A 26,213-nucleotide genomic window follows, 5' to 3' on the forward strand; every position below is an offset into this window, starting at 1 on the left:
AAAACGCGTGTTTAAAATATGCCCGGAAATGGATAAATTGACTGATTATAAGCAACTTTAGTTCTATAAAGTTTTTTACGTAAGTAAGTCAATAATTTTCGCGTTATTCGCAATTGAAAATGTTGATTTTTCGACAAAAAAACTACGTTTTCAGACCGTTTTTCACAAATAACTCAAAAAGTAAATATTTTATCAAAAAAAATATTCTAAGCAAAAGTGTAGCTTATAAAAAAACAAAAAAATGGTGTATCAGTAAAGTATATAAATTGAGAAAAAGCAAAGTTGTAGCTCATGAAAAATACGTTCTTATTCGTCTAATTCCAAATCGAATAAGTCAACACGAAATCACCGAAAAATTAAGCACTTTTCGGGAAAAGCTTATTAACATTTTTAAAGTACCTAAAAAAAGATTTATATTTGTTTTTTACAAAAGTTTCTAGCACCAAAAATAAACGAGTTACACTGAAAATAAAAGTTGGCCCCCTTTTTTGGTAAAAATAGTGTGAAAACCTCCCTCTATTTAGCACCCTAAATAAAATTAATCGTTACCGCTTTACCATTTATTTTAACTGTATGTACATTGTTTATATGATCTGTAAGTTTAATTGGCTTGAAGTGCTTATTTTTGAAAAAAATTGGTTTTATAGTAAAACAAAATTTTCCAAAAATTTTTGAAAAATTTCCTTTTTTCAAAATAACCTAAAAAGTATTAGTGATAAGAAAAATCTTAAAGAGTAAAAAAATATAGATTTTGTTATTATAAATATGCTAGTTTCATTTTGTTTTTCCGCAAGACAAAAATTGGTTAAAAAATGGCTGTTCAAAATTTGCATACACTCGTGATTAGTGACCCGTTCCAGCTATTTTAACTATAACCCTTTCAAAAATAAGCACTTTAAACCGGTGAGACTGACAGATCATATAAAAAATAGGTAAGTAAGTAAATTGTTTGTAAAGCGGTAGCGATTAATTTCATTTGAGGAGCTAAACACGGGGAGATTTGCATGATTTTTTTACAAAAAAAAAAGAGGGCCAACTTTATTTTGAGCGTAACTCGCTTATTTTTAATGCTAGAAACTTTTATGAACAATTCTAATAAAGCTTTTTATAAACACTTTAAAAAAGTTTAAATAGGTTTTTCCCGAAAAGTGCTTAATTTGTCGGTGATTTCACCTTGAAATATTCGATTTGGAATTAGACGCACAAGAACGTATTTTTCATGAGCTACAACTTTGTTTTTACTCGATTGATAGACTTTACTGATACACATTTTTTTTTTAGTTTTTTATAAGCTACACTTTTGCTAAGGATATTTTTTTCGATCAAGTATTTACTTTTTGAGTTATTTGCGAAAAACTGTCCGAAAACGTAGTTTTTTTGTCGAAAAATAAACATTTTCAATCGAAAATAACTGGAAAAGTATTGACTTACATAAAAAACTCTATAGAGCAAAAGTTGCTTAAAATCAGTCAATTTATCCATTTCCGCTCTTATCTTGAATATATGTTTTTTCACCCCCGAGAAGGGGTGACTGTCACCCCTTAAGTAAAAGCAACCAACGGCACAATTTCAACTTTGAAGTGGAGGGTAAGTAGAACCTAAATCCAAATTTTCATGCAATACACGGTATCGCCGTATTTCCCGTTCATTTACTGGGCTAATATTAAGTTAGTGAATGTTATGGTACCAATTGTCGAACATAATCTAATAGAGTTACATCACGTTTGACTAAGGATTAGAATCATTATAGAACCGCTTAGAAGCAAGGTTCCTCGAAAACGATGAAAAAGAAACGTAGTCGATAACCAGAAACACTTGTGAAGAAGATTAACGTCAAAGGAAGTGCTACAGGAGAAAGGAAAGTGAGAAAGGAAACAAAGAAGAAGACCAACATACAATGACGAATAAGGCGATGAACGGGTATAAGAGTTTGGAATCACAGAGTACAAAAACAAATAAGAATAAAGAGAGGAACACAAAAGATAGGATAGAGAAAAAATAGTGAAAAAAAAAGATTAAATTGGGAACATGGAACGTGAGAAGTAGTAAGAGAAAGGATGCAGAACTGGTTGAGGAAATGATAAGGAAAATATAGAAATACTGGGAATAACTGAAATAAAAATAAAAGAAAAAGGCTTGAAGAAAATACACAAAGGATACTGGCTGTTTTGAGTAGGAGTAGACACAAAGGAGAGGGCAAAAGAAGGAGTGCAACTAATAATCACACCCAATAGGTTAAAATATATTGTAGAGGACAATTATTTCAATGGGAGAATATTAACAGTGAAAATAAAATTAATTATAATATAATTACAATGAGCGGCTTAAATGAGAGAGTTGGAAATAACAACAAATGACTAGAGGAATGCATGAGAAAGTAAGGCCAACAGATAGTAAACAAAAATGGAGAAATAATAAAATAAATATGTAAATCAAACAGACTGGACGTAACAACCAAGAAATTTAAATATAAAGACATACACAAATATAGCGGAAGAAATATGGGGCACAACAAAAATACCAAACATTACAGTCTGTAATTTCCTGGCTTGCATTAGACTAATTTGTTGATATAACATTGAAATATGTCCCTCTTTTAAGGTATTTGTAAAATATCGACTATTTGATAATAGTCTTTATCATAAGCCTTTATTAAGTCTATAAAGCATAAATCTTTCGATTTATTGTATTAAATAACTTTTTTCTACAACCGTGTTAAAAATGCAATTTTTAGCACTCCATACGAGCGTTAAAAATGCTACTTTAAGGCACTAGTTCTTTAAAATATTTTTAAGGCACTGCAGTTCGTATTGACCGTATAGGCAATTTTGATGTAATGTCAAAAAAATATAAAAATGGAATGAAGTTCAAGTAAAAGTTTTTGTAGATATTGTCCTGTAATTAGGTTTGTAGAAAAAATGTTGTATGATTGCGTGTTAAAAAATATATTTTTAAGGCACTCATGTGAAACTTTCACATGCGTGCCTTAAACGTGTACTTTTAACACTTATATCATAAATATCTATTTAAACTCATCCTTTTAGAAAAAAACACACTCTTTACAGAAAAAAAAATGTTCGAGTCTGACTGTAGTTTCATCCCATTAGAATAGCTTTACATCCCATTATCTTTTAAATTGTACAAAAAACCAGTAAAAGTACAAAAATAGGTGTTACACTTTGCTTATCACCAGATGTAAACATAATTAACATGTTTTTAAAATTAACAATTACATCAGGCTTCGTATTTCGTAATTTTTTTCATAATTGTTTATCTAATTAACTAAGGTATGTTTCAATTTGCTTTAGAACCGCTGATAAAATGTGTTTAATAATCAGTTTTATGGTTTTTGAATATGTAAACAAAGGTAGATTTCGAAATTACCACGATCCGTTAATAAGGTAAATTTACAATTGAATGTTCACATAATACATATATTATAAATTTATATACAGTCGGAAAAATGAAAGAATACCCATGAACGAACATATAAAACACGCTGTATTTTCCTGTCACCGTATCACAAAGAAAATTGTCCAGTGTAAGTACATGTAACAATAATTATTACATGTACTTGCGCTGGCCAATTATTTGTGTGACACGGTGACAGGAAAATACAGCGTGTTTTATATGTTCGTTCATGGGTATTCTTTCATTTTTCCTACTGTAATGATATTATATACGGATTTATACAGGGTGTCCAGAAACTCTACCGACAAACGAAGACAGGAGATTCCTCATATAATTTGAAGACATTTTAACCCAATTCATCTAGTCCGAAAATGCTTCCTAAGGGAGCTAGAGCTCTTTGAAGATGGCGTCTTGTAGTTAGTTTTTCTTAAATACCTCCAGAACGCTTTTATTTAGAAGAACAAAAATGGGTACACATATTTATCTTCCAAAGATAAATCGATTTCATCCATTGTAAATTTCTAGTACCGGTCATAGGCGTCCGTTTTGGGTAGGGTAACGGTTATTTTATCGCATGACTTTTTTGTCTTTAACTTTTAAGCATTTTTGATACTGGATTATTATATTGTGAGATATTCTACTACTAAAAGGTACTCTTGATTTAAGTCAGTAGGACACACCGTTCCTAGAAAAAAGTGATTTGAAAATTTTTCGTTTTTTGAATTTGAAAAAAAAACTTTTAGTACTAGAATATCTCACAATTTAATAATCTAAAGTCAAAAATTCTTAAAAATTAAAGACAAAAAAGTTATGAGATAAAATAACCCTTGACCTACCCAAAACGGACGCATACGACCGGTACTAGAAATTCGCAATTAAGGAAATCGATTCGTCTCTGGAATATAAATAAACGTACCAGCTTTCGTTTTCCTAAAATGTGTTTTTTGAAATTTTTTTTTGGAAATTCAAAAAACGAAAAATTTTCAAATCGATTTTTCTAGAAAACGGTGTGTTCTACCGACTTAAATCCAGAGTACCTTTTAGTACTAGCATACCTCTTAATTTAATAATCCAGTGTCAAACGGACGCCTATGACCGGTACTAGAATTTTGCAATAAATGTAATCGATTTATATCTAGAAAATAAATATGCGCACCAATTTTCATTTTTCTAAATAAACGCGTTCTGGAGTTATTTAAGAAAAACTAATTACAAGACGCCACCTTCAAAGAGCTCTAGCTTCCTTAGGAAGCATTTTCTGACTAGAAGAATTGGGTTAAAATGTCTTAAATTTATCTGAGGAATCTCCTGTCTTCATCGGTAGAGTTTCTGGACACCCTGTATAAAAGTTACATGTAATTATCCGTAATTAAGAATCCAGGTTACATTGCGGTTACATTACTTGCGGCCAGTAATTTTTCAAGTGTTTTTTGGCTTCGTTTGTGGGGTATAAATGTATAAAGGGAGTAAGAATAAACCACGGCTCTCAAGATTTTACCCATTCTGTTCGTATGTTGTTTCCATTTGACGGATCACGTCAAATTGAGACAAAAAATTAACGTTTTGTATTTTTTAAAAGAGCCAGTTCTTGAAAATTTAGTTATTGCTTTATATTTAGCCAGTTTTATTTAAAAAGATCACAAGACAACATACAACAAAAAAAAAATGGGACACGTCCATTCCAAAACGAGATAAGAAGAACAATGGGTGGTTATTATCTTCTTCCTACATTATTTCAATTAAGATTCCAAAGCAGTACCACATCTTCCTACATTGTTATTTTCATAACTTTAACAAACAATACTGTTTACCGAATTGTTTCAAAGAAGGAACATTACCAAATATTATCACTGATAAATTATGGACCATTCTAAACAAAATGGCTTAGTAAACAGGAAATCATTTTCAAAAAAGGCACCCAAAATATATTGACGTATTTGAAATGCAATTTACTAATTGTTTAAAGTATTAGTCTATCTTTAAACCATTTGTTTGGCAGTTTGGATCAAAATTTCTACCTACTCGTGTTTACAGATTAGCTAGTGTTTACAGTCATTAATGTTTTATGCATTTAATTCTAAATTTACACTAAGTTTGTTATTTCATTTATATTGTGCCCAAGAAAGAAAACAATTAGTGGTTTTGGATTAGTATCAAAAGTGAAGTTGTTTACAACAATATTTTAGTCTTTCAAGACCATTTGCGTTAAGCTGTTAGTTTTTCACAATTTTGTTGGATGTACCTATTTCTTCTTGGTACTAATATATGTTATTTTCTATATGTATTATATTTGGATTTATTTTTTCTAGTTTTTTCATTGCCATTTCATGCTCTCTCATTTTGGCATCAATTGGTGCCACACATAGACTTCCCCTAATATACTCATTTCTAATTTTATCCTTCTTTGTCACTACACTCATCCATCTAAGCATTCTCATTTCCGCCACATGCATTCGTTGTTCCTCTTTCTTCTTCACTGCCTAACATTCAGTTCCGTACATCATAGCCGGTCTTATAGCTGTTTTATAGAATTTTCCCTTCAGCTTCATTGGAATTTTTCTGTCACACAACACACCACTCGCTCTTTTCCACTTCATCCATCCAGCCCTAATTCTACTGCATGCACCTCCATCTATTTCTCCATTACTCTGTAATACCGATCCCAGGTACTTAAAACTATTGATTTTACAATCAGTTCGCCATCCAAAGATACCATTTTATTTGTAGTAACCCCATCTTTAAATGAACATTTCAAATAATCTGTTTTTATCCTACTAAGTTTTAAACCTTTTTCCTCCAGAGCTTGCCTCCACTGTTCCAGTTTTTGTTCTAAGTATCTTTCACTATTTCCTACTGACACGACATCATCAACATACATTAAGCACCATGGAATGTTACCCTGTAGTTTCGCTGTTATGTGGTCCAAAACTAATGAGAATAAATACGGACTAAGCACCGAGCCTTGGTGCAATCCTACTTTCACATGAAAAATATCAGTCTCTCTCACACCTGTCCTAACACTGGTCGTTACTCCCTCACATTCTTTACATATTCACCAGGGACTCCTTTCTTATCGAGTGCTCACCACAGAATCTCTCGAGGAACTCTTATCATATGCTTTCTCAAGATCAATGAATACCATATGAGCGTTTGTTTCTTTACTCCTGTATTTTTCCATCAACTGCCTTATAATAAAAATTGCATCTGTTGTTGATCTGCCTGCATAAAGCCAAATTGATTCTCGGATATTTCGGTGTCTTCACGTATCCGTCTATCAATTACTCTTTCCCATATTTTCATGGTGTGGCTAAGCAGTTTTATAGCCCTGTAGTTTGTACATTGTTGTATATCTCCCTTGTTTTTGTAAACAGGTACCAGTATACTGCTTCTCCATTCGTCTGGCATTTGTCCAACTTCCATAATTTTAAAATAGACCTGCTAGCCACCTTGTTCCTGTCTCTCCCAATGCTCTCCATACTTCCCCAGGAATATCATCTGGCCCTACCGCTTTTACTTTCTTTATTTTTTGAAGCGCTTGAGCCACTTCCTCGTTTGTTATTTTGGTGACCATTGCTGCTGCTGCTACTGTCTCCGTTGACTCTACAGGCTGTCTGTCAAATTCTTCATTTAATAAGCTGTCAAAGTATTTTCTCCATCTCTTTTTGACATCCCTTTCGTGAACTAGTATTTTATTATTTTCATCTCGGATACATCTAATCTGATTAAAATCTTTTGCTTTCTTTGTTCTCTGTTTGGCTATTTTATATATTTTCGTTTCGCCTTCCCTGGTATCACTATCAAATTGATCGTATAGGTTTGAATACGCTTCTGCTTTGGCTTTTGCTACTGCCACTTTCGCTTCCATTTTCGCCACCATATAGTTTTGAAGATCTGTGTCGGATCTGGTTTCTTGCCACTTTTTATATAATTTTCTCAAAAGAGCTAATGATGATGAAATAAAAGTAAATTTTAATCCGAAAGGAAGAAGTTTACAATTGCAGCCCGACTAAGTTTTAAGACTGAAGTAGTTTCTTTTGCGTGAATTAAAGACTGTATATCTATAATATTGCTTTCCAAATGAAATGAATTTGCAAATTATAACTTTTCTTATTTCACGAATAAGCACTACCAAACAGCTATTATCACAAACTGTTAGTTGATGTTGAAAGTTCAAATTCCAGCTGAACTTTAAATAGTTTTGCTAGACCAACACAATTATTTATTTAATACAACAACTAGCTGCAGTTATATTCCGGTGTACATTACCATTATTATCTGTATTCACAAACGGAAGTGTCATTAACCCAGACACTTTACAGGCTTCCATCTAATCGGGTGCATTTCACCATAAAGTGAACCGATTTGCAGGATATATGTTACATTATTAGCATGAAAACGTGTGTAATGGTCCATAATTTAATTGTTTAATAGAAGAATTCAGTTATCTGCGACGTCCATAAAAAACGGGTAATTGTAGGAGCATTTTTTATACAAAAATATTTGGTGTGATTTTATGTACAAAAAAATTGATAAAGGATACGTATAATTAATAAATAAAATCAAATTCATGAGAATAAATTCAAGAAACAACATACTAAACTCCTGGACAAAATTAACGAACCACTTTAATTAATCTAAATATTTACAAAATGAACACAAAATAACATTGAAATAATAATAAACACCTACAAATAAGTCCAACATGACTTGATCATGACCTTAATTTGCCTTATTGTTTCTTTAAAAATTTGTTTTTGCTCGAAATGCGCAAAGCTAGTATAACTCCAAATAGCAAAAAGAAAAAAATCAGTAAAGAGTAAAGTAACACAATAAAATGCATCTGGGTGAACACTAATACCGTGTAGGTCCTCATCTACTTCTTATGACTGCATTTATGCGTCGAGGCATGCTTGATATCAAATTTTCAACAAAAGCTTTCGGAATATTTGGAAAGAAGCACGGGTGAAACCAATCTTTAAGAAAGGAGATAAACTCGACCCCAAAAATTATAGGCCTGTTAGTCTCACTCCAGTTATATCCAAAGTTATGGAATCAATTATTGTGGATAATTTACACATATTTTTGAACCAGCATCAAATAATCCCGAACGAACAACATGGCTTTACCAGTGGAAGATCGGTTGTTACCAACTTGTTGTGTTGCCTAAATGACTGGACTGCCGAAATAGATATGGGACAGGATATTGATATTATCTACTTAGATTTTAGCAAGGCTTTCGATAAAGTTCCAAGGGAAAGGCTTTTGAAAAAATTAAACAGGATTGGAATTCGCGGGCAACTGTTAAACTGGATCTCAGCCTTCTTAAGTGAAAGAAAATTTTCAGTAAGAATACAGTCTTCAAGTAGCCCCCTATATGACGTGATAAGTGGAGTCCCCCAAGGATCTGTTTTAGGGCCACTACTGTTTAATATATTTACATCGGAGCTAAAATACATCATTTCATCAAAGTTTTCGGTTTATGTGGATGACACAAAGCTGTACAACAATCCTAAAATAAACTCTCAGTGTTTGCAAAAAGACTTGGACAGCATTTCTCGATGGTGTACTGACTGGTTGCTACCGCTTAATATAGAAAAATGTGTCGTTCTTCATCTCGGCAAGAATAACCCTCGGTTAAATTATTTTATTAACGGCACCGTTTTAAAAAAGACCGATTGTCACTCTGATCTCGGCGTGTTGATAGACTCACAATTGTCCTGGACTCCTCAAACGTTGCAACAGTGTAATAAAGCCAATCGCATGGTATACCTTATTAGTAAAGTTTTTTCGTCCTGTGACAGTCGAACCTTAGCAAAATTGTATAAAACTTATGTGAGACCTATATTAGAATTTGCTAATTCAGTGTGGTGCCCGGTTCTTCAGCGTGACGTAAATATGCTGGAAAATGTACAGCGACGAGTAACACGGATCCCGTATTCATTGGTGCGTCCCTCATATGAAGATCGTTTAAGGATCATGGATTTAGTTCCATTATCCGCCCGCAGACTTAGAGGCGACTTAATTACAACATTCAATTCATTTCATTACGAAACTTCTTCACTCAGAAATTTCTTTACAATAAATAAAGATGAGCGGTTAAGAGGCCATCCCAGAAAGCTAAGAAGAGAACTCTGCAGAACCAACATCAGGTTAAACTTTTTATCAAATAGGGTTGTTTATGCTTGGAATTCATTACCGGCTTATGTCGCTATGGCGCCTAGTACAAATAGTTTTAAGAATAGACTCGATAATAATTGATTGTATTTTTAATTTAATTATATGTAAGTCAGCATAAGTGTAAAACAGCTAAGTACCAAAATTTGTTTAGCTTTTAGAGTATAATAGGATTCTAATCCTCTATTCTTATTGAATGTTAATAATAATAATAATAATAATAATATTCTCCCATTCTTGAATAACGGCCTCAATGAGTTAGTTGTGATTGGCAATAGGGGGTCTACGACTTCGAATTATTTTTTTGAGATAGTCTCATAGATGCTCTATAGGATTCATGTCCGGACTGTTAGGTGGCCACTCTAATAATGGAATATCAACATCATTTAGGTAGCCAATAACTTGTCGAGCCACATGAGGACGAGCGTTGTCTTGCATGAATAAAAAATTAGGTCCAAGGAACGGAGCAAAAGGCATTACATCTTCGACAATAATGTTGTCTAAGTAATAATGGGCATTCATAGACCTCGTACGTATGGGGACCAACTCCGTACGTGCTTCAAAACAAATTCCCCCCCCCCCCCAAATCATTTTAGAGCCACCACCAAAAGGTACTTTAGGAGAGATATTGCAGCTGGCAAACCTTTCTCCTCGCCTTCGCCAGACACGCTCACGACCATCTGGAGCTTTTAGGCTTACTCTAGTCCAGCGATACTCAACCTTTTTCTTTCCTGGGCCACATTGTAGCTATTGCTACAGCTTGTGGGCCGCAATCAAGATGAAGTTAGTATACAGGGTGTTTCATTGGGAAACGGAAATACTTGAATGATGAATAGAAGTAAATGAGGGGGTCATACTAAATTTATTGCTCCACCGACTTTATAACCGAGTTACAGGGTGTTTTATCGATTTTGCCCATTTCTTTATGTCACATTTAGAACCCAAACCTCCCAACTCCTAATCACAAGAAAAATCCAGGCCCGGATTAAACAAAATTATAAATCCATTGTGACCTTGAAACAACATCCTGTATATTGAGATTTTCAAAACCCGTTTGCACATTTGAAAAGAGTTTTAATGGAGCTTCCATTTTTTGCGCAGACAATTCAATGACTTTAATTTTAAAATTATGTCGAAATTTTTAAGAACTCGAACTTTCAAAACAAAAATTTCGATATAATTTTAAAATTAAAGTCATTAAATTGTCTGCGCAAAAAATTGAAGCGAGCAATTAAACTTAGTTTTTGTGCTCTTTTATGTGCAGACGAATTTTGAAAATTTTAATATACAAGGTGTTGTTTCAAGATCACAATTATTATAATTTTTTTTTTGTTAATCCGGACCTGAATTTTTCTTGTGATTAAGTACTAAATGGGTCGTTGCAATATAGTAAATAAGTATTGATTATTTTTAAAATGAGTATTTGTTCATGAACTTTAATAATTTATTATTAAAAGTTAATAATACCTTGTTTTTTAATCAGAGTTCTTAAAATTTCAATATAATTTAAAATTAAAGTCATTAAATTATTTGCCTCACTCTCAAACACATCGGCACACTATCAAATAATTTGAAAAAAACACGTGAAATTTTACAAATGGTTTGATCACAGGGCCCTTAGTAGTTAGCCTTCGGGCCGCATAAAAAAGGCTAGAGGGCCGCATGCGGCCCGCGGGCCGCAGGTTGAGTATCACTGCTCTAGTCTCATCGGAGAAAAGAATTCGTTTCCAATCATCGATGGTCCAGTTTTGATGCAATCTTGCAAAATTCAATCTCTGAACCCTGTGTTCTCTGGTAAGCAAGGGTTTTTTGGCCGGTTTCCTGTAGCTCAATTCTGATTCATGTAAACGTCTTCTAACTGTTCGAGACGATATCGCGACATTTCGAACATCTGCTAGTTCATTTTTTAGCAAATTGCTGGTGACTCTCATATCTCTGAGAGCACGTTGTCTCAAAAAACAATCATCAATTTAATTAGTGCAACGTTTTCGCCCTTGCCCTGGTCTTCGATGGTACGACCCTGTTTCATTATATCGCCTCACCTTGCGACTGATGCTGGAATGATGTCTTTCTAACAAACCTGCAACGTATCGCATTGAATATCCTTCATCTAGGAGAGTCGATGCTCGCAATGTCTCCTCCATTGACAAATTTCTTTGACGGTTCATTTTTTTATTTGATTGTTATGCAAATAAAAAGCTTGTTTCTCACAAGCACTTTGCTTTAATGGGCACTTTTTTATGAAAAGTTTAACTTACTTCTAGTCTAAAACGAAGTTTAATACAAATTATTGTTAAAATAAGACTATGTATTATATAATTATTGTTAAAACAAGACTATTATTAGCTTAGATAACAACTGTCACTGTCAAACAAAAACACTGTAAATTATCAATAAATAAAGATTATTGAGAAAAATATGAGTGGTGCGTTAATTTTGTCAGGAGTTTATTTACTATTAAACTACCATGCAGATTGAAAATGTGGCAAATTCAACGTATGTTGGAAGGGCCATTTTCATCATAACTTGCTTAATTGTGATGCTATTAACTTCTACTGGAGCTCATTTGATAGGTACTCCGAAGTACTTTGACAAGTGCTTAGCAGGTATATTTTATAAAATGCATCGTTTTTCCGTTATTTAAGATTCATCGAAAAAATAAAATCTTTGATCTTTAATAACTCAAAAAGTATTGATTTATATTAATAACTTTATATAACAAATTTTGCTTAGAATTTGTCTATCTATCGATTTATGGTATTATTTTTTTCATCCCCACGTAAATTGGTAGTTTTCACCACCACGGTGAAAGCGCAAGTTGGCATCATTTCACCTTTGTTCCTTGAGGTATTTTCTAACTACTCCCAATTTTCATGAAAATCGATGGAGGTTCAACAAAATCGGAGGTGAAAACCTTCAGTGACTGCACTAAGTGAATTGAAAGATATTTTCCCTAATTTTGACATTGCTTTGCACATTTATTTGTGTTTCCCAGTTGCCAACGTGTCTGCTGAAAGGTCATTTTCGAAAATGTCAAGAATAAAAAATAATTTCCCATCAAGTATGACGCAAGAAAGTGTTAAAAATTTGTCGATTTTGTCAAGAACAAAATTTTTTTTGAAAAGTCTTTTTTTGAAAAGAAGTCTCTGATGTGATCGAACTGGAATGACAATTTTTTCTATTGTAGGTATATAAACATCGTAGTTTAAATCCATTTTAGTGTATTCTTATTTAATTAAAAAATCCTGTTTGCATTTTTTTTTTCGCAAAAATGGTACATGTTTGAAGGGCGGCTACTAGAGAATTGCCTAGGGCGTCAATTGACCTAAACGCGGCCCTGACCATAAAAGAAAGCGGAGGTACAGAAAACGATATTTGTATGAGGATACGAAAAGCTCAACAAGCATTCAGCATGCTCAACATAGTTTGAAGGTCTGGCCAGTATACTACAAAGCTAAAGATCCGAATATTCCAGTCAAATGCCATGTCCGCTCTACTCTATACGGATGTGAAACCTAGAAAGTGACAAAAATCCTCACAGACAAACTGCAGGTGTTTGTTTACAAATGACTACATATAATTGTTCATATTTTCTGGCCTAAAATCATCATAAATGAAGATCTGCTACACCTGACCGATCATAAGAGGGTAGAAAATGAAATATAGTCCATAAAGTGAGGTTGGATCGGACACACACTTCGAACAAATAACTCAAGTATTGTAAAGGCTGTTCTAGAGTGGAATCCCCAAGAAAAAAGAAAAAGAGGTCGCCCAGCACAAACTTGGAGAAGATCCATTATGGACGAGATAAGAGGTCAAGAAAAGTCTTGGAATGAGGTGAAGACTTGAGCGCAAAGTAGAAGTCGATGGCGCGTTTTCATTGAAGCTCTATGCTCCATTTAGGAGTTCAAGAACAAAAGAAACCAAATTAATTGAAAAGGAATTTCATCAATAAAAGAAAAATATATACAACAAAAACAGCATATGTACTTTGGATTAATATTTCAATATCTGAAAGTATGTATCAGCCGAACTAACACCCACGTATTCTATCATATTATCATAACCAACACGATTCTAAAACGGGAATATTAAAAACAAACGAAAACCAGGATACATAAATCCGTCTTTATTGCCATGTTCATAAAAGCCGAGAAACCGTAAATTTTGGCGAAATCGTAAAATAAAAAAGAAGCAAATTGAACATTCTGTAACAAATAGAGTATGTAAAACGGCTTTATCATATAAAAAATAAGAAGAGCGCCAATACTATCGGACTTGAGGTGACAAAACAATTACCAAGATTTGTGCATACATAGTGGATAAGGGCTGACGATATAAGAGCAAAAACAGCAGCAAATCTTGAACCAACACAATAAAATTATGAACCTTTTGTGATAAAAATAATAACGAATACATCCAGGAAAGAATTGTACACAAACAATAATATGTTTCCGGAATGTTTGAAGAGTCCAAATAACTCAGGAGAAGATAAAGAAGTCAGGCAGTTTAAAGGGTTTTCAGTCAGGTTGAAACTGAAATAAAGAGCAGAGTAGAACAAGCCAGAAATGCTTTTATGAAACTTCGTAAATATCTGACTCATCGCAAGTAGGAGTTCGACCTGAGATATAAGATGCTGAAATGTTACGTTTGGTATGTTCTCTTGTACGGAATGGAAGTAAGGACGTTGAAGGCCAGCTCCAGTAACAAACTTGAAGTTTTTGTAAAACCTAAATATGTAGTTGATTTATACATAGTATCGTAGTTTATTTATTTCCCATTTTATAAGCTTTGCCTCTCTTCACATTTTTAATTATTTCATCCATTATGAGATTAAAGAGTAGAGGGATTAAGGAGTTTTTCTGCCTTATACCTGTGCATGTGTCTCCTCTTTCAGTGGTTCAGATACTCGTAATCTGGCCTGCTGTTGGTACTTTGTTGTTAATAGAGTAGCCAAAATTGTTGTATTGTAATATTGTGTTGATAAGCTGTGTGCAATTGATCTGTCATCATATTTTAATAGCTCATTCCGTCACTTGATATTCTGTTTTTAATTTTCTTTGTGTTTCCTCCACTTCCACTGTGCTTATTCTGGTTTGTTCATTAACTGTGATTTGCGGTTGTGGTTTCACTACAATAGTATAAAACATGGAACCCGGAAATTAAAATGCATATTAATACATAAGTGTATATATGTGAAATTTTAAATCATATTTATGACGTAAACCATAAAGTATTTTTAGACGTAACACTGTAAACTTGGAATAATATTATATAAAAGTATTAAAATTTTTATGTGTGCCAATAAAACAGAGAATTTTTGGTCCGCTTCAGCAGCACATTTATAGTTTTTCACACGACTTTGAAAATAAACATTGTATACATCCCCCCTTACTCCACGTGGGATTCATTATTATACTTAATTTTAATCAAATTCATCATAGAAACATTACCATAAAAATAGCACTTCCATTGAAAAAGTGAATGATTATAAATAATATTTGAAGCTATGATGAAACAAATGTCGTAAACTCTCAAAATCTGAAGCAGTACTGAAATCACTGCGTCAATGTTCAGAAAAATGACGATATTGTTTGATGATAATCAATTTCCGATAAGAAAAGAACCTAAATAAAACTGATGTGCATATTTTATATACTAATATACTACATAATTTTTCTTATTATATGAAATAAATATTGAAAAAGATACAAAGGTGGATGGAAAGGAAAATGTATATAAAATTTAAACCAAAGAAAACAATGGATTAGAAAAGAAAAAACTGGAAGTAGTAGAAATGGACTAACTAAGAAGAACATGTTGGATATCCAGACTTGATCGCATCCCAAATGAAGAAATAAGAATATGAACAGGAAGGATCTACAATACCGTAGATAAAATAGAATCCAAACAGCTTTTATGGTACGGGCATGTAATGTGAATGAATGATGAACGATGGCCAAAACAGGCTTTAAACTATGTTCCATGGAATAGAAGAAGGACAGGAAGACCAGCACTGGAATGGAGAGAAGGAATCAGAGGAATATTGACAGATAGAGCCAAAAATGAGGAGGAATGAACCGACCGAAAAACATTATAATCGAAATGCGGGATGCGGCAGATGCTGTAGGACCCCCGTATATAAGATTTAGAAACGTTAGTAACAATTTTATACAGAACTTGATGGTCTGAAGTCATCAAAAGTTGGTGGAGCAAAGAAAGTCGAACAATGTAAATGACATACATATTAAGCAAGTAAGCAGTAAAATAGTAAACAAAATACTGAAAAATACACCGACAGCAGATATTTTGCACTATTTTTCCACTTTGTTTATAGAAACGAGAATAAATGCACTAAATTTATCCAAAAATATTAAACAATATACAAAATACTGACCGTACAAATATTAGTTTATTGGGTACACACACTTTCAAAAACAATTATTTTAAAGTCAAAATAAAAATATAATCAACATTCTGTCATTAATTTGATAACATAAATTCGTCACAAAATTAACTGATTTTCCAACAAAACTAATCACTATAAATTAAGGAATGTTTTTTTTTTAAATAAAACCGATTGTGGCGCAATCGCTATTTTCGCGTTTTCCGAAATTGTCCGCAGGAAACTGTTCGCGCAGGAAAACCTTCCAAGCCTCCTAGATATCGAATACTGAAAACCGGAGCTTTGATTTAGCGCGTTATCAGCTTCTGTTTGGTCTCTTCCGAAATAGCACGGTCCGAAATGTGACGAAATTTTACGATAAAATATGTCGAAATTATTTATTTGTTTATTTAGCGTTTGGCATTTCGACACGTTTATGAAATTACAATAAACAAGTTAAATAAAAATTGACTATTAGTCCAGAAAGCCACTGCGCATCCGCTAGGAAAAATATTCTAATTCGGATTTTTTGCACAGTCTTACTCAAAAAGGACCACTTTTAACAAATTTGCATGTTGCCAGGAGCAGAAGTTGGTCAAAAATTTTTTAAACGTTTTCTTTTTGTTTTTTCCTAGAATTATTTTTTTTGCATGGAAAATTTTTTTTTAGGTTTTTTGGATCATTCCAAACAGAAAAGGTCTGTAGTGACTTTTCTCTAAAGTTGATAGTTTTTGACATATAAGCGATTAAAAATTGAAAAATTGCGAAATTGGCCATTTTTAACCCTCAAAAACTATGTGAAAAACTGAAAATTTGAATGTTGCCAAGGTAGGTAGATATTCTTTAAACATCGATTGATGAAATCCCAAAGAGTTTTTTGCAATACAATGTCAAAAACCCCTTTGTTTTTTAATTGCCAATGAAGCGTGCGCGACACTATTTTCCACCGTTGCATGTGTATGCAGTATGGTGCAAATGAAAGGAATAAATTCGTTATTTCGTAAACCGGTGACTTTAAGGAAAAATCCCAAAACAGGTCGGTTTTTATTTTTAAGTTATGATATTGTGGCATATATAGTATACTAGTGACGTCATCCATCTGGGCGTGATGACGTAATCGATGATTTTTTAAATGAGAATACGGGTCGTGTGCTGGCTCATATGAAAGGTTCTTCAATTCTCTATTCAGTAATATAAACATGTACATAATTATTTATACAGGGTGTCCAAAATTTTTTTATTAAATTAAATCATTTGGCAAATTGACAAAAAAATTAAATTATTGGACACCCTGTATAAATAATTATGTAAATGTTTATATTAATGAATAGAGAATTGAAGAACCTTTCAAATGAGCTAGCACACGACCCCTATTCTCATTTATAAAAATCATCGATTACGTCATCACGCCCAGATGGATGACGTCACTAGTATACCATATGTCACAATATCATAACTTAAAAATAAAAATCGACGTGTTTCGGGATTTTTCCTTAAAGTCGCCGGTTTACGAAATAACGAATTTATTCCTTTCATTTGCACCATACTGCATACACATGCAACGGTGGAAATTAGTGTCGCGCACGCTTGATTAGCAATTAAAAAAACAAAGGAGTTTTGAATATTGTATTGCAAAAAACTCTTCGGAATTTCATGAATCGATGTTTAAAGAATATCTACCTACCTTGGCAACATTCAAATTTTCAGTTTTTCACATAGTTTTTGAGAGTTAAAAATGGCTGATTTCGCAATTTTTCAATTTTTAATCGCTTATATGTCAAAAACTATCAACTTTAGAGAAAAGCCACTATAGACCTTTTCTGTTTGGAATGATCCAAAAAACCTAAAAAAATTGTGTTCCATGCAAAAAAAATAATTTTAGGAAAAAACAAAAAAAAACGTTTAAAAAATTTTTGACCAACGTTTGGTCCTGGCATCATGCAAATTTGTTAAAAGGAGTCCTTTTTGAGTAAGATTGTGCAAAAAATCCGAATTAGAATATTTTTCCTAGCGGATGCGCAGTGGCTTTCTGGACTATATAGAACAAAATGAAAATAATATCAGAGACTTTAATGCTAAAATAGACAATGATGATACAGGACACAAACAAGTGGAAAAGGGAAATAGGAGAGAAAAACGACAATGGAAATTCAATAATCGAATTTTGAAAATTCAGAAAAGAGAGAAATACCAGACAACAGCTGGAAAAAGAACTGCAAAAAGAAAACACGAAATAATTGGACTAAGATGGGATGAAGTCAAAAACAGAGCAAGAAATGGAAAATAATGCTAGGCACTAGTAAACAGTTTATTCAGAGAATAAGAAAGGAGATGAGCGACACTCTTCTGTTATATGCTTGATGTGTTATGCAGAAGTATGCGCCAGGTCGTACGTGGTAAGCCAAATCCAGAAGGTCTCTCTGTGATGCAATATAATTGTATTTGGTTGAGCTTTCGGCCATTCACGTGTCTATTTGGTAAACAGGTTGAACCCTATGGTCGTTCCTGCAGTTTCTGTGGGAGATTTTCTGGAGCACAGTCGACTTTTGGTTGCATTTTCTATATAGTTGTGTATCGGCAGTGCCGTTTTGTTATGGATCTTCTTATGTTATTTACCCAGAAGACTGATGGCGAAGGTGTGGAGATGGAATGTCGCTGAGCACTGGCAGCAAATCTTTGGATCTTATTTACTCGTTGATTTAGTCTGCTCCCTTTTCCATTATTTTACATAGTGTTTGTATTGAAATGCTTTTTGCTTCTCTCTTCTTCTTAACTCAGGCGAGACTCGTTAGTCTCTGGCATTTGGTCATAAGACCTTTGTACCAAACCCTGTTCTTCTCCTTAAACTTTAATAAGTCCTGTGGCCTCAACTAAGGCCAACAGTTTTCTTATTGGTAGTTTTAGGGCTATTTGCTTCGTTTGAGCTTCCTTGTCTATTTAATTTATTCATTGATAAGTTAAATTTAAAAAAAATTTGTCTTGGTGAAAGGTATATTAGTTTAAAAAGCCCTATAGGGCTACAAACATATAAACAAAACGTTTTCGCTCTGTAACAAGAGAATCATCAGTGTTACAAGAACATGGTGAGCTAACTAAAAAAAAAAATACAAAGGTCAAAGCCTTTCAAAAACAGACAAAAGTCTCATATTAATGTAAAAATAGCAAAATCCAAAGGATGGATATAATTCCTAAGGATGCGGCCCTAGGGTAACATATGACTCCCACACGTGGTAAGTGGGTCAAAAGGTCTCACCTCATCATACAAGACGTGACAGGCAACTAACATAACTAACATCTTGTAACATAATGACCTAATTGTGGCCTTTTGACCCACTTACCACGTGTGGGAGTCATATGTTACCCTAGGGCCGTATCCTTAGGAATTATATCCATCCTTTGGATTTTGCTATTTTTACATTAGTATGAGACTTTTGTCTGTTTTTGAAAGGCTTTGACCTTTGTATTTTTTGGTTGGCTCACCATGTTCTTGTAACACTGATAATGCTCTTGTTACAGAGTGAAAACGTTTTGTTTATATGTTTGTAGTCCTATAGGGGCTTTTTAAACTAATATACCTTTTACCAAGACACATTTTTTATTAAATTTTACTTGTAATTAATGGTATACAGCCAGCTACAGGAAATTCTTCCTTGCGGATTTTTATTCATTGATCTTATTTTGCAAGTACATACTTAATTAGTACTGAACTACAAGCAACCGAATTAAGGTTTAGTACAGACATTCTTTGATGGGCCTATTCGTGACGAATGTAGGCGATCATCATGGCAAGCTTTATCTAAAGAAGTGCGGAAAAGCTGCACAGATGTTGTGTTGAACCAGGTTCTGAGGTTCTTTAACCAGGATGTTCTTCTTCTTCCTGGACCTCGCTTTCCAAATATTTTTCCTTGCAGGGCTGCTTGTAGGAGTGCATATCTGGATTCATTTGACATAATTTGTCGTCCAAAGGATGGTAACTTTCGAGGTTTTTTTGGTGGTCAGTACCTCTCAGTTCTTCTTTATTCTTCTGAAAAGTACCGATATACTAGAAAGATTTTGGTCCAATGGTCGAATGATGGGCAACGTCTCCTAGTATGTAACTAATATCATCATTGGGCATGTGAACTCATGATGAAGACCGTATAGTTACATCCAAATACAGTGCAACCTGCCATATCCGGACCTGTCATATCCGGACCTCCCCATATCCGGACGGTTCTGCGCCGTCCGGATCTACCGAAATCTACCGAAATCTACCGAGAAAGGTAGTCCTGCTGTTGGACAACGCACTAAAAGAAGAACTAAAAGATGGCGAAATAATGTATTATAGAATCTATAAAACGTGTCTATCGACGAAAGTTATTGACTGCGTTGATTACTGGAATGTATGAAGGAGAAAACGTTTCAGAGGCTGTAAAAGAAGTAATGGTCTTGATATCCGGATTTTTTCATATCCGGATCGGTCTGCCGCCACAATGATCCGGATATGGCAGGTTTGAATCCGAAAAAAGAATATTGAAAACATTTTGAACTGGCCTATATTTTCTGTGGCGTACCGTTTACACTGATTAAAATTTTTATATAAAAGAAAATGTTTAGTCTGGTTTTTGTTGTCGTGTGGGAAAGGTCATTGCTATTTATTTATTCATGCCATCTTTTTAATTTTAAAAAGCTGGCAAATTAATAAAAAAAGATAATAAATACCTGATAACGGCCTCGCAATTGTTAATAATAATATGCATGTATTGCGTAAAATTTTAGTGTTTTTTATAACGTTCATATTTTTTATAAAAATATTTGTTTTTTTATCAAAAAAATTAGTTTTATCAAATGTTTAATTAGTTTAAGCTTATTTATGTGATACTGGGGACCGCAGTTGAGTGTTTAACAATAAACATAAAGGAAACAAAAACCATCGCAAGAGGGGTAAACTCATAACAAGGATCCAGATAAAAATGAATATATTGAACAAGTGGACAAAATGAAATACTCTCCCTGTTTTTCATCAAAATGAAAATACATTTTCGCGCCAGGTAATATTCATATCAGATCTTTTGTAGCTGGAATATTGTATGCATGACGACCAACGCAAGAAAGATGACAACGAATTTATGGAAAATGAGAAATATACTTCGTATCGGTACTTGGAACGTGAAAACAAGAGAGCAGGAAATCACAAAAGAGCTTGTAGAAAAGAATATGCATACTTATATATATGAACTACAAGAGATGAAGAATACTAATATCTAATACGGAAATACATCAAATATTCGCCGACCAAAACATCTCTTTGGTTCTATATTTACTTTTTTTAGATTATTTGAATGCTCTTGACTGGATTTCAACTTCGCATCGAGTCTTTATCTCAATATTAATGTATCAACCAAAGAGAATTTTATATCTATAAATACCGGCATATCGACACAGAAAACGCTTTTAGCACGAGAATCAAATCCATACACCGAGAAAGAATGTTTATTTTAGGTACACTCTATATTAATAGCAGAGATATAGAAACACTAATTAATTACGACTACGTGCAGGATGTTTGAGAGTATTTTTTATTTTCAAGAAAATTCCTTAGTTTAAGTTTTCTTTTTTATTTTTGAAAAATATAATTCATTTATGTGCGAGACATAATAAAAAAAGAACATGGAGAAAAAGCTCTGATATTTTGATCCAATATTTTTGATTATTGGTCTTTTTATTTGATAAAAGTCATAAAATCTATATAGAGAGGTTCAAAATTATGGAATAAATTAATTTTTTCGAGAATAGGGCACTTTAAAGAAAAATCCCGGGACAGGTCGATTTTAATTTTTAAATTATGATTTTTAGCATATATAATTATTATATCATACTAGTGACGTCATCCATCTGGGCGTGATGACGTAATCGATGATTTTTTAAATGAAAATAGGGGTCGTGCGCTAGCTCATTTGAAAGGGCATTAATTCTCTATGCAGTAATATAAGCGTTAAGGTAATTATTTATGCAGGATGTTTAAAATAATTTGTTTTAAATTAACTTATTTGACATAAAAAGAAGAATGTATGTAATCTATCTAATTCAAAATACATTTTACTGCTGTCAGAAAACCAGAAAAAATGTTTATTTCACAAATAAATATTGCTTTTCGCTTAAATTCAATCTTCAAACTGCGACCCACCTGCCTCTTGGCAGTTTAAACATTTAATTTAAGCGAAAAGCAATGTTTATTTGTCAAATAAACTTTTTTCTCTTTTCTCCCAACAGTAAAACGTATTTTGAATTAAATAAATCAAATACATTCTTCTTTTTGTGTCAATTATTTTAATTTAAAAAATATTTGTTTGGACACCGTGTACAAATAATCATGTTAATTTTTATATTCCGGAATAGAGGATTGAATAACCTTTCAAATGAACTATCACACAACCTCTGTTCTCATTTAAAAAAAATCATCGATTACGTGTTTACGCCCCAGATGCATGACGTCACTGGTATGATGTATATGTCAAAAAATCATAATTTAAAAATAAAAATCGACCTGTCTCGCTATTTTTCTCAGAAGTGACCTATTCTCGAAAAAAATAATTTATTCCACAATTTTGAACCTCTGCATATTATATGGAAGTAGAAGGCAAAGCACAAATAAATGGTCAAAGATGAGACACGTTTAAATGGGATAAGGGAATTAAACAAGGAGATGGACTAGGAATATTAATATAATAGTAAGGAACAAGTAATAGAACAAGTATCTACTTTTGAATATTTGGGAAATATAATAACAGGGGTGATGGGAAAACAGACATAGCAATAAGTAATAAACTGAAGAAGGCTACTAACGTGTATTACTCATTAAATAATACAATTTTTGGAAAATCAGAAGTAGACAACAATAGTAAACTCAGAGTATATAACAGCATAGTTAATCCGATAAAATGACATATGGGGCGGAAACATCGATTGTGCAAAATAAACATGAATCAATGATAAACGCGACCGAGATTAAATACATGAGAAGAATAGCTGGAGTTACGAAGTTTAAAAGATTCGGAAATGAAGATATAATGAGAGATCTGGAGCAAGAACCGATAATGAGGAATATCGAAAACAAACAATTGAACTGGTTTGGCCACATATAACAAATGAAGCAAAAGAGACTAACAAAGAAGGTGCATGAAGCCAAAATGGGAAACAAAAAAAGGGAAGGGCCAGGAACACATGGGTGGACCAGATACATGATATAAGTAAAAAGAGAGACATGAATATAAGAGATATAAAGAACCTGGCCACCAATAGAAGTGCACGGAAGCAATGGATAAGAGGCTGAACCCTACATCCGACGCTCTGAAGAGCACTCAGGATTATGAGAAAGAGAAGTGTTTTTATTTGTGGGTCTACAACAAACTTAATATACCATCTGTTTAAATGGTGTCAGAAGCCTTTATCAAATCTATGAAGCATAAATTTACCGAATATATTTATTATTCTCCTTAAAAATTTTCAATTATACATCATATAAAGTTTTAGCGTGTTAAGTGTTGGAATATCGGTTAGAATATCCTCAGAGGAAGTCAAATATCCTGATAATATACTGATAAAATGTTTTAGACACGTATTTATACCACCAATTAGATCATTATTAGGTAATTGCTTAGTAATGATTGAAGAATAAAGTTGTCTTGTTAAATATCTATCTATAATATACCTATATGTATTACTTTCAACAACACTTTAAAAAAAGGCGTACTAGAACTTAAAATAAAATAATCAGAAATTAGATGGACTTTCTCTAACCATTATTTAACAATATCGAAACTTAATCAAAGAAATTAAAACACTACCCGGAGCAGATGCCTTCTCAGATTACGAATATTTATTAACAAATATCAAATACATTGAAGATATTTTGATGAAGTAAAGGAAAAGCATACAGAGCTGTATATCGACAAAGAACTGGTTAAGTACAGTCCATCGAATTTACTTACCGTTGCACGTCATTATCTACGTTAGAAATCTAAATCTAAAAAACACTGTTGCCCAATTACAAAAAAATCTTGAATTCATTTTAAATCAAATACGTCACACAATTTTTGCGGAAGTGGATTATACAGCAAAACAAATTAATATTCAATGTAAATAAATAAAAACTTTAGAAATAGAAAACAATAATTGAGTTATAATCTTACGTTAAATTACCTACATAATAAAAACAGTAAATATAATGAAACAAACACTTATAGTAAAGAATATAAACAAATATGAAGTGTCATCACCGCAACTGTCAAATAAATGTTACCAATTTATGCCAAAATATCACCTTCGTTCGATTATAGTTACAGTGTATTCCGAACAAACGTGCTTCATAAAAACGCTTTATAATCCATTTATACAAATTAAATTAAAGATACTATTGTGTATTTCTTTAAGTTAACATTAATAGAAATCTTTAAATATTATTTCTACGCGTATATAATAAAATATATCTAGTGGCTGTAATGCCAGGGTACTCGACAAAGTGATTCTAAAAAAGAACACACCTACCGCCTAAATATTTCGTGTTGGTATCATGCGATTCACGGGCTATGACGCGGATGACGTGCAACGGTAAGTAAATTAGATGGAGTATACATAATACAGACGAAGATGAACCTGCATAGGAAACAGGGTGGATTCGTGAGAAAAACAGTAAATGTATACTTCCCTAATACCACCACGAGAAGAAGATAACAACACAAAAAGTGCTGCAAAAACTAAAATAAGAGAATACCTTTAATGATCTTTATGTATGGTACCAAATGCTCAAATAAAAGTCATTCATGACATAGCTATTAAAATTTATGCACAAAACGAGGAATATTTTAAACTGCTTTCTGCAGTATTAAATGATAAGGAATATCCGTGGCATTCCTACGAAAATAAGCAAAATGGGTCCATTAAAGTAATGGTTAATAATAGACTATATCATCATGTTGCCCAATAAATGAGGAGACAATTAATAATAAAACCCTTAATGTGTTCATGTTATGTAATATCGTATCTGGGCCACATACTTCGTAACAATAAATACTCTCTGCTACACATCATCATGTAAGGAAGAGTAGAGGAGGAAAAGGCTTGGGAAGAAAGAAGAAATCTTGGCTGAGGAATATCAAAGAATAGACTAGCCTCAGTGCTGAACAGATATTTTACATTGCAAAAGACAGAAAAGCGTTTAAATAAGTCATCGCCAACCTTCGTTAGAAGACGGCACAAGAAGAAGAAGAAGAATTTATGTTATCAGTAGATATGATGAAAATATCGATAAAATATTCGAAATTTCTGATATATCAGGATTTAGAGTTCAGATTTTGCTTTTAAGAAAATTCATACTCATGCGACAATGCAAGAAATGTCAAGCTTTTGGCCACACGCAAAAATATTGCGCAAAGCAACCACGATGTGTTAGATGTACCGGAAAGCACCTGACCATCGATTGTGATAAACTTAAATATGCCCAGCCAAAATGTATCCAGTATGCAGAGAGGATACATGGTAGCAAAAGATCGGCAGAAATTAAAATATAAACGAAATAAGAAAACGACTATCCCTAAACAGCCAAAAACGATGCAAAAACAGAAAACAACATCCAAAACCAGTAAAGACAAAAAAAACCTACAGCCAAGCCGTTACGGGTGAGCTAGAAATTAAAAGTACCAACCCAAAGCATAGCTTTAACATTGAGAGTACTCCGAGTTGACCAAAATAAGAGGAGGAAGAAGTATAGGCAGAAGGAGAGTGTCCTGGTTGAAGAATTTAAGGGACTGGTTGAAATGCAGTTCTAGAGAATTCTTCAGAACAGCGGTAGATATAGTAAGGATAGTGATAATGATATCCAACCTTTTCTAAGCCATTTCTAAGAACTTTAATGCCAGATAATCTGAGGATAATGTAATGGTAAGTGGACTACTGCAACATCATGAAGAATTGAATGACTGTCCAAGACGTTGAAACTTGATATTTGTCTCATTTCTGAAACACACTTTAAAAATGAAACTTACATTGAACAATGAATCAGTGTGTATGTTTATTGCTGTTCATTAAAAAAATAGTAATAAAAAATATGCATGTAGGTCTACTATGAATGTAAATTCGTAAAAGAATTGATGAATCAGAGTAAAACTTAGTAGGTATAAAAACACGAATATACAAAGTTATTGCGAAAAAAATGGACAAAATTATAACATAAATGATGTGAATATATCAATATACTATAAAAAAT

The 26,213-nt window shown here is 33.0% G+C and overlaps 1 protein-coding gene across 10 annotated transcripts in view; it reads right to left on the reverse strand.

Moving 5' to 3' along the window:
• The window catches only part of LOC114330686 (muscle-specific protein 300 kDa), a 603,413-nt gene that overhangs the window by 28,958 nt on the left and 548,242 nt on the right, over positions 1-26,213 (reverse strand). The gene's annotated exons all lie outside the window — the stretch shown is intronic.

This window comes from Diabrotica virgifera, chromosome 5 (assembly GCF_917563875.1).
Source record: "Diabrotica virgifera virgifera chromosome 5, PGI_DIABVI_V3a".
NCBI lineage: Eukaryota > Metazoa > Arthropoda > Insecta > Coleoptera > Chrysomelidae > Diabrotica > Diabrotica virgifera.